The sequence below is a fragment of the Manis javanica genome, chromosome 14 (genome assembly GCF_040802235.1).
Source record: "Manis javanica isolate MJ-LG chromosome 14, MJ_LKY, whole genome shotgun sequence".
NCBI lineage: Eukaryota > Metazoa > Chordata > Mammalia > Pholidota > Manidae > Manis > Manis javanica.
In genome coordinates, this window is record NC_133169.1 from 29,862,485 (window position 1) to 29,872,554 (window position 10,070).

The 10,070-nt window shown below is 41.9% G+C and overlaps 2 pseudogenes; one reads left to right on the forward strand and one right to left on the reverse strand.

Moving 5' to 3' along the window:
• Nucleotides 1-4,971: 4,971 nt before the first annotated feature.
• LOC108394087 (olfactory receptor 11L1-like) lies at nt 4,972-6,046 on the reverse strand (annotated as a pseudogene).
• Nucleotides 6,047-8,738: 2,692 nt separating this feature from the next.
• On the forward strand, nt 8,739-9,666 carry LOC108394088 (olfactory receptor 2T33-like; annotated as a pseudogene).
• The last annotated feature ends 404 nt before the right edge of the window (nt 9,667-10,070 follow it).

Sequence of the window (10,070 nt, forward strand, 5' to 3'; positions counted from 1 at the left end):
TTAAGGCATTTACAGCTATGATTTCACTACTAGGTCCTATGGAAACATACAACAACTTTCACAATGTGCTTTGATTATCAATAATAAAAGATGTTCAAGATATTTTTTAATTTGTTCTTGATTTTTTTCTTAGATGCAAGGTTTATTTAGAGGGTTTATGTAATTCAGAATTGTTTGGGGATTTTTATGAACACTATTTTTCACAGGAATGTAAGTTAATTACATACTTAGAGGAGATGCCAGAAAATACTTCATATGATTTCTTTCTTTGAACTGTATTGGGAATGGTCTCTCTTGATGACATTGCCAAGTACACTTCTGATGAATGTGAAGGAGTTCAGAGCTTGTCACCCCAAAATATGCAACTTGGGCAAGTTGATTATTTTAAATTAAAAGTACTTGAGAAACAGCAGTTGCAAGAGGGGCATTCTGACCTCCTTTTTGTTTCTGCTATCACTAACCAGCAGTTTAGACATACACTAAACTTTCTAGAATTTATACAATAAATGTTAATTCTAAAACAGAATTTCTAATATTAACTGCTTCCATATATTTACTTCCTGGCTTGTGAAAACATGTTCTCCTCTTTGTCATTGACGAATCCATATCCTTAGTTTGCTCCTTTGATTTATTTGCTCTCCAATTGTCAATCTATGGTTTAGTTACTTCGTCCCAGTCATCAATGTTGGTATTCAATTTTCCTAAGTGACTCTGACACTGAAGTATAAAATACTTGTACTTAAGGAAACCATGACATATAGAAAACAAATCGATATACAGAAATATCTGTAAGCACTTTATTTAGAAGCTTTTAATCTAAGGACCAATATAATAAGTAAAACTGAACTGAAATGAATAATAAAACAGAATGTCAAAAGTAGAATAGAGTCCAAGCCCATATTAAAACATCTGAAATTCCATTCCAACATGGAATTCCTGTGTTAAGTGTGTGTGTGTGTGTGTGTGTGCATGTTGGGTAGAAGATGTTCTGAAGAGGTGGAACAGTGTCCTGGATATTTTCCTCTCTATAATCCAAATATGTGAAATTAAATATATATATAATACATTTTCTCAACCAAGTGACACGTGAAATTGAGCTTTACTCTAAACTATACTATTACTTCAGTTACTGTTACCTACCACCACCTATTTACAAGTACAAATGGAAAGTTTAATTATTGTAACACAACCTTCAAATCTGTCATGTTCATGAAATCAGTAAACTTTGACATTAAAATTAAAGATACTTTTATAGCTTACATTTTCTATTAATTAACAAGCATCATGGGACTTTCTGGATCATTGGTAAAGTTGTGTGTCACCAGGATTAAGATGATTCTCAAAGACCTTATCACTTGGACCTGATCTCCTTGGGGAAGGTTGGGCCCTTGGCCAAGGTGTCCTACAGAGCATCTTTCATGCATTCATGCAGGCTGAGGATAAAGGACTTCAGCACTGGGGTGACGCTGGAGAGAAGAAAGAGGATCTTGCTGAGATGCAGGCTGCTCTTCTGGGAACAGCAGCTATAGACAGAGAAGGAGACCCCGCAGCCTGAGGGGACCGTGGTGAAGGGAGAGGAGCAGGTAGCCCAGGCTTCGTGCTGACCTTGACCTGGGTGTTATCCTTAGAATGGTGGAGATGGTATAGACACGGAACCACGATGAGGAAGAGGGAGCTGAGCAGTGGGAAGATGGGCTGAGGAAGTGCACCAGGTCAGGGACATGGATGCGGGCGCAGCCCCATGGAGGCGGTGACGCTGTCACAGCAACGTGACCAGTCACTTTTCGCCATAGGTAGGCAGCCCTGCCTTCAGGACAGTGGGCAGGCGGATAAGGACAGAGCCACCCCACTGGGAGAGGACGATGCGAAGGCATGAGCTGGTCAGAGTGACAGGGCCCTGCAGGGGGTTGCAAAGAGCCACCGAGGGGAGACCGCCCACGTCAGCAAAAGGGTGAACCCAGTCCTTCTCACATGATGGATTTTGGGGTGATGAATCTTTAGGAGAAGAGACACATGACCACACAAGAATCTGTCAGAATGTGGCTGGAATCATTGAGGTGTAAGTTCACCGTTAGTTCTGTTTGCCCCAGATAGGAACAAATAATTACTTGCATCAGGGAACCACATGTCAGTTGGTGATGACATGGGTGACGCCATCTCTACAATGCTCTCCCTGTGTGTGTGTGTGGATAGGGGGTTATTTAGGAGATGGTTTTAAGTAATCAGAAAGTGTTGGGGTTTTTTTTTTTTAAGTATTTTTAATGAACTAAATTCAAGTTTAAAAATACACTGAGTTGGACTCATTCTTTGAGACACAGACTAAAACCTTAAAGGTTAGAAGAGAAAGCTTAGACATGGGACAGAAAATAGATTTTGAAATACATTTCTCATATCCAGTTAGTAAAAAAAAAGAAACATGAATAGTATAGAAGATTAGGCGTCCAACAGAAAAGTTTTTTCACATGTCATTCAGTTTTCTTATCTTTGTAGTAAAACCCATGTTACTCAGTGGTTAAAAAGAATAAAGTTTAAAGGGATGTTAGTAATTTCTTTTTTCCATAATTTTCATGAAAATGGATTTTTTCCCTCTTTTTGCACAGCTGAATATCAATACTCTTTCTTTGCCACCATTAAATTATTGGTAAAGTGATAATATTTGACCAAAAAGCTGACATTTATATCATAATCAATGTGTCATTTTTATTCTGTGTCCTTAACGGACATATCAACCACATGATTATTAGATGATTATATTTTCAATAACAACCAGGAAAACTACATATCATTTAGTTCCATTGGTAAAACATGCCATTGCAGGGATTTATTCACAGTAGTAGGAATGGGCTTTACGGAAACTTCCAGAGTTTTCCTGGTCCATGCTATGACAGATTCACAGTCTCTTTTTAGGTTCCTATTCTATACTTAAAATTTGTGTTTTAAATTCTTCCATGCTCTGTACTTCTGTCTGTCAATCTCTTTTTCTTCTTTGGTTTACACTTTCCCTGGGAAATCTTATTCATTCCCAAGTTTTCATATATGATCAATATGGTGAATACTTTCATATTTCTCAGCCAGGTTACTCCCCTAAGCTCCAAACATCCAAATATCCATCTGGCATAAGTTCTTAAGGCTCCCTATATGTGGATCAATAATGTTTTCCTCCCAATATGCAGAGCCAGGTACCTACCATTTACAATCAGAAAGAAACGTTTGGAAAGATAAGTTTGTTAAATACAAGGCACAATCAATATACTTATTGGAAGTGAAGATTTATAAGGTAAGATATGTTATTTTTTGATATTCTGCCTGAAAGCCCAGACCAGTGACGCTCTCCTATCTCTATCACCCAGCTCCTGTCCTCTGATTCCAAGGCACCATGTTCCTTCTACCCAACATCTGAAACAGATGGTAAGGGTCTGATAGGGACTAACAGCAGTCCTCCACGTCCAGTCCCAGGAGGAAGAAGGAACTTGAGAACTGGAAGGGAAGGTAAAAAGAGCCAAGGGCCTGGGGCGAGAGGAAGTTACATGAGCTAAAGGGTCAGAGGTGACTTATCCCTGAAGCTCAGAGGAAGGTGGAAAAAACACCGCAGGTCTGAGAAGAGCCCGCTGACTAACCCCCCTGTGAGGGAACGAGCGAGTGCCTCCTCCCCTAACCTCTCCGTCTGAGGGGCTCTTCCTATGCGGGCGTCCATTTCCAGACCTGAAGCCAGGCCGGCCTCCTGTCCCATGCAGGCTATGCTTTGTTTGGGTCCAGTCACTCTTACTAGCTCTCAGTCTTTTCTCTAAAAATCAGTCTGATTTTCAAATAAAAAATGTATCACATCATTCCCAATTAATGCCATTGATAATCGATCATTTTTCTCAATGTAATATCCAAAACCCGCCAGGGCTTTTAATGCCCTGTGTGGACGAGCTCTTGCCTTTCTCTCCACTCTCACCTCCCTCCTCCATCCCCAGGGTTCCCATGATTCTCTCCTGCCATTCATACCATCTTCTCTGCCTGGGCCACTACTGCCGTCCTTATTCTCCTCATCCCTGAAGTACAGGTTAAAACCTTACAAGAGCAGAAGCTTTCTGTGTTGATTCAGACCTTATTGTTCTGTGTTCACGTACAAGTCTGCACTTTGTTTCACAGCAGTCACCACAAACAGGAGTAATCGAGTATCCCCGGGTGAGGGAATACATATTATTTTCCCCCTTCACAACAGAGGCTCCATTAAGGCGAAGTTTCCCTTGGTCATTTCTGTATCACTGTGTCCTTGGGGACCAGACTGCAGTAAGGGACTGGCATATACCAGAGAATCAAAAAAATATGTGGAATAAATGGATATAATAATGGTCAGGATTTGTAGAGGTTTTCTCAGTTTTGGCTGAATGGAGGAAAATACAAAAATGATTAAGCTTCTTAATGTATAGCCTTTTACTCCCAAGGCTTATAAACACATGTAATACTTTGGATTTTTCTTTGCCTTCCTTCCTGTTCTTTCTGGATTTCTCTTCTCCCTCTCTTTCCACCTGTCTCTCTACTTCCTCCTATCCCTCTTTTTCCCTTCCTCCCTTCCTTCCTTTCCTAGAATTTCATTAAACAAGAAACATGAAAAAGTCTAAGTTACTTTAGATAAGTCTTTAACACTTCAAAAATATGTCCTTCCTTCTGTTGCTAAAAAATAATTTCAGTCAACACACATTCATATGTCTTTTCTTTCTCCACTCATTCATTCCATAGATATTTAAGAAACACCAGGAGCACGAGGAATTGAGTCTGCAGGGCCAAGCTCAAGCAGTGCTTAAAGGATGTGTGACTTTCTGCACATAGGCTTTATGAGCTCCAGAGAAGTCGTACTGTAGAATCTGAAAATAATGTGCATGTCATCATCACACCCTGGGATCGCACAGTCAGATTCCCACCAGAGGGCAGAAGAAAGCTTCTAAGGACAACATTGCCCCAGAAGTCACTTGATGAAGGCGGTCAGCCTCCTGAGCTGCTGCTGGCACGGGACCGTGAAGAAGCTGCGGGACTCGGTGCAGGGTCAGCAGCGGGGTCCAGGTTTGGAGGCCCTGAGTACGCCACGCACTTATCCCTGAACTCAATCCACCAAGGAACTTCCCTTGACTCACTCCACAGACGCCATGCGTCCTTCTCCTGACTTCTGCTAATGGCTGCTTTGAAGTCTTTGTTCCGCAAGCTATAGATAACAGGGTTCAACAATGGGGTGACCGCGGTGTAGAAGACAGAAATGATCTTGCTGATTTCAGGGGACAGGTGGGTTGGGTGTGGGGGAAACATATGTGGAGATCATGGTCCCATAATATATACTGACAACAGCCAAGTGGGAGCCACATGTGGAAAATGTCTTCATCCGGCCAGAGGCTTAAGGAATCCTCAGTACAGAAGACACAATGAAAATGCGGGACACAAGTGTAAGAGAAAAACAAATGCACAGCACCGCGATCGACAGGACACTGATGGCCATCTCGGTGGTGTGAGCCCTGGAGCACGAGAGCTGCACAAGGGGAGGGAGGTCACAGAAGAAATGATCGATCTAGTTAGGCCCACAGAAATCCAACTTGGAAATCATCAGGGAGGGCAGAAACCCCGTGCCGACCCCTGCTGACCAGGAGATCGCCACCAGCTTGGTACAGAGCTCAGCACTCATCAGAGAAGTGTAGCACAACGGGCTGCAGATGGCCAGGTACCAGTCATACTCCATCGTGGCCAGAAGAAAGCACTCAGTGGCTCCGAGAAACATGAAGTAAAGCTGTGCCATACAGGCGGGGAAGGAGATGGCGCGACCCCTGACAGCAGGGTGGCCTGGAGAGGGCGTGTACCAGATCTTCAGGAAGGACAGGTGCTGGAGGAACGTGTACATAGGCAAGCACAGTCGCTGGTCCTAGCTCACCACTGCGATGATGACGACGTTCCTCATGACTGTGAGGAAGTAGATGAACAGGAAAATGGCAAAGAGCAGAGTCTGCCACTCAGGCAGGCTCTGGAATCCCAGCAGCTGGAACTCAGTCACAGTGGACACATTCTGGGGCCCCATTTACTGTGGAGGGGAGGGGAAACATTTTGGGAAAGCACCGTACCTGAAGCGTAGAAGTATTAATAACTGTTGATGTTTGGAACTTCAGAGACTAATTGTTAAAAATAGCTGAGCTCTTTATGGACAGCGTTTTAGAGGAACAAATACACAATTTCTTTGCACTTTTATAAGACTACATTTTGATATCAGAGGCCAAATGTGGATATTAGATTTCGGAAAGATACCCAGCAAATTCAATTTGTTAGGCTCATCCAGAAGAAGCCTCAGGCCACAAATACAGGCTAGAAAGGACTTTGAAACCAAACTCAGAAACTAACAAAACAACAAAGCTAACAAAAATTCCAGCATATATGAAAGCAAATGCCTTTCTTTTCCCATCTGTGGGCATTGTCTGAAAAATAAGTCAGACAGAGCATATCTCCTGTGACATCTTGGGAAAGCTTATTCTCCCCTCAAACAATATTTGTGGGTACTTTCTGCCGTGTTTATGTGCATGTGTGTGCTTGTGAAGTCCTGGGTTGAGCTAGCCCACACCTCCGTCGACGTCCTTTCCTGCCTAGTTGGACACCATGCTCAGCCACTGTAACCGTTTTCTCCTCTATACATTCAACATGTCCCCTTTCCTTCACTTCCATGTAATTCATTGTCAGACCCAGTTCTGGTTAAAGCCAGCATCCACCTGCCATACATAAGATTACACACACTAATGGGGGTGTTAAATAAATAGCATGTAATGTCACCACCCTAAAATTCATGACCAATGACCTCCCCTGTGAGCACAGTGCTGTTGAGCAGCCCGTCTACACATCGGTTCACTCCTCCATTCCCCCCAGTGACTGTGTCATAAGTGCTCTTCTCTTCCCAAACTTCCAACCCTGACTTGTCTGTTTGTACACATCGGTATCCTCAGCAACAGACCTATCAAACTGGAGAAAAACCCTGAAATCCTCCAATGGGACTATCCAGATGCTCGGTCCACTAAATTCCCCCACTGACCGCATTTTGTCCCTGTGCATCTGCTTCCCACCTCCTCCTCTGATAACGGACTATGCCCAGGTAAGATGAACGCCTTCATGCATACTCTAGAAATATTGACATTTCTAAAGCTTTTGATGAATCTTCCTGGACTATCCATCTCAGACATCTGCAATTCTGTACATGTATAGAAGTTGTACATTGGTGCATTTTTCTGCTAATACAAGATAATTGGCTTCTTGCAGTTATGTGCTATCCTGCTCTTTAAGAATTTACAAGTTTTGTTCTTATTATGAGTGTGGCAAGTGGTAGCAGTGAAAAATCTTCATTATATTCAGGGCATAACAGCTCATAACCTGCAAACCCTTCCTAGTGAAGCTGTGTTTATTTCTGTGGGCTCAGTCATTTCTGCTGTGTCTCCTAAGAAAATATATCTGTTTTGTTGAATATTAAAAGCTGTGTTCAAAAGACAAGCCAAATATCTAAGTTAGATGTTTTTAAATAAAATTGGTTTTTTCTTTCCAAATATATTTATACTTTATATGTGACTAATAATAATGCTCCATTATAAATGTATGCTTTGTAATAGAATTGTGTTAAAACTGCCTCTGTGTCTTTTAGTCACCTCACTCCTTGTTGAGTTCCTGATATTCTCGCCAAGCATTTACGGACATCCAGACCCTCCCACGGGCCCTGCCACGTTTCCTCGTCATCCTGAGTCTCCACGGCAGTGGCGCATGAGGAGAGCTGGGCTGCAGGCAACGTCTCCGAGCCCTCGGAAGGCCAGGAAATAATTTTCCTTTCATTTCAAGTGTGATAGGAAGACACTGAAGGTTTCAGATGAGGGACTGGTGAACTAGGATAGTTGCATTTTAAAAATCAGGGAAACGAAAAAAATTTTTAATGAGTGGAGAAAGAATGTTTTCATCAATTATTGGGAATATAATCTTCCTTCACTAGAGAAATCTTGTTTTACTTGTATTCATCCGTTCCATTCTGTGGTCCTTAAGATCCATAATAAAACAATTTAAATCTATTTTATATTGAGAACCTTATTTGAATATGTTAAGATTTCCAAAATTTGGAAAAGTTAAGTGCAACTCAAATATAAATGAACAAACTTCTAAATGTTTATTTTCTCAACTGGTGAATTTGGTTTCAGTATACATAATGAAAGAATATTAATAGAAAAAATAATATAAAAATAAACAGTGTAATTACATAGTCCTCAAAAGTTTTCTCTATTTTTGATATACTTTGATCCATCATCTCAATTAATCACTATATTTTTGTGTTAAGTATATAGTATGTCCTCATATAAAGTATGCAAATGAGCCATAGAGAAGTAGAAAAATATCAGGAAAAAAATATTTTTTTCCTTTTTTGAGATATAGTTTATCTACAATGCATTGGTTTCACACATACAACATAGTGATTTAACAATTATATACATTACTAAATGCTCATCATGGTAAGTATAGTTATGATATATCAACATACAAAGAAATTCTAATAGTATTGGCTATAGCCCCTATGCAGTGATTCAAACCCATCCTAAGTGGAAGGTAGGGTTTGAATCTGGACCTTGGATTTTATATACAGTATTGCCCAGACGTCATTATTGCCCACATGTCATGATGTCAAACCAAGGTTTTTAGATGAGGAAAACCCCTTCGTTCTCTAATTTTCCATTTTCAGGGGCACACGAGCAGAAATCATGAAGGGAAACACCACATCAGATTTCAATCTTCTAGGACTCTTCAAATACACAAGATGCCACCTTCTCCCCTTCACGGTGGTGCTGATAACAGCCATTGCTTCTTTCACTGGCAACACTCTCATGCTTATCCTGATTCACCGGGACCCTGGCTGCACACGCCCATGTACTTACTGCTGAGCCAGCCTCCCTCATGGACATGATGCTGGTCCCTCTATTGTGCCCAAAACAGCTGCTGACTATTTGACTGGCAGGAAGTCCATCTTCCCCACTGGTTGTGGGCTACAGATCTTTGTCTCCCTTACACTGGGTGGTGGACAGAGTTTTCTCTTAGCAGCGATGTCCTATGACAGCTTATGTGGCTATTTGCCACCCCCTGAGATAACGCATCCTCATGAGCTGATGATTATGCCTGAGAATGACCTGGGGGTCCTAGTTCCTGGGGGCAGCTGATGGGCTAGTGCAGGCTGCTGCCACCTTGAGCTTCCCATTTTGCAGAGCTCATAAGATTGATTGTGAGGCACCCGCTCTTGTGTGTCTGGCTTGTGCTGACACATGTCTTTGACTATGCCATGTACACCTACTGTGTGTTAATGCTCCTGGTCCCTCTTTCCCTCATCCTGACCTCCTATAATCTCATCCTGGCTGCTGTTCCCCAGATGCCTTCTACCGAAGCCCACAAGAAGGCTTTTGCCACCTGCTCCTCACATTTGGCTCTGGTGGAACTGTTTTTTTGGAGCTGCTCTATTTATCTACATGAGACCCAAATCCTATAGGTCAGCTAAGCATGACAAGGTTGTCAGCGTTGTATACTATCTTCACCCCTGTGATGAACCCCTTCGTCTACAGTCTGAGGAACAGTGAGGTCGAGGGAGCCTTGAAAAGGTGGCTGGGGAAACATGCAAACTTAAAACCTCAGCAAATGTAAACTCACTGTTCAAGGTTACACAGTGTCAAATGGATCTAAGTTCATGAAGTCACTAACATTTTATACGACTGTAGTTACCTCTCCTTTAGCGATATGTAAAGAGAAGGTTTAGTTTGTTGATTGGTATCATAGGAAGTTGTTAAGAATTGAGTCTGTACTGTATTGAGAGATATCATTTCTTTTTTGTGTGTTTGTGTGGCTTTTGTTAACTATTTTATTGCAGTATAATTGATGTACTCTGGTATTGATCTCAAGTATGCAGTATAGTGGATCTGACAGTTATCTACATTATTAAGTGCTCACCACAACTAGTGTAATAAGTATTTGTCAGCACAGAAGGACATCACACAGTCACCGGCTGTGCTCCCCATGCCGCGCCACCATCCCGATGATGAGCTGATGTC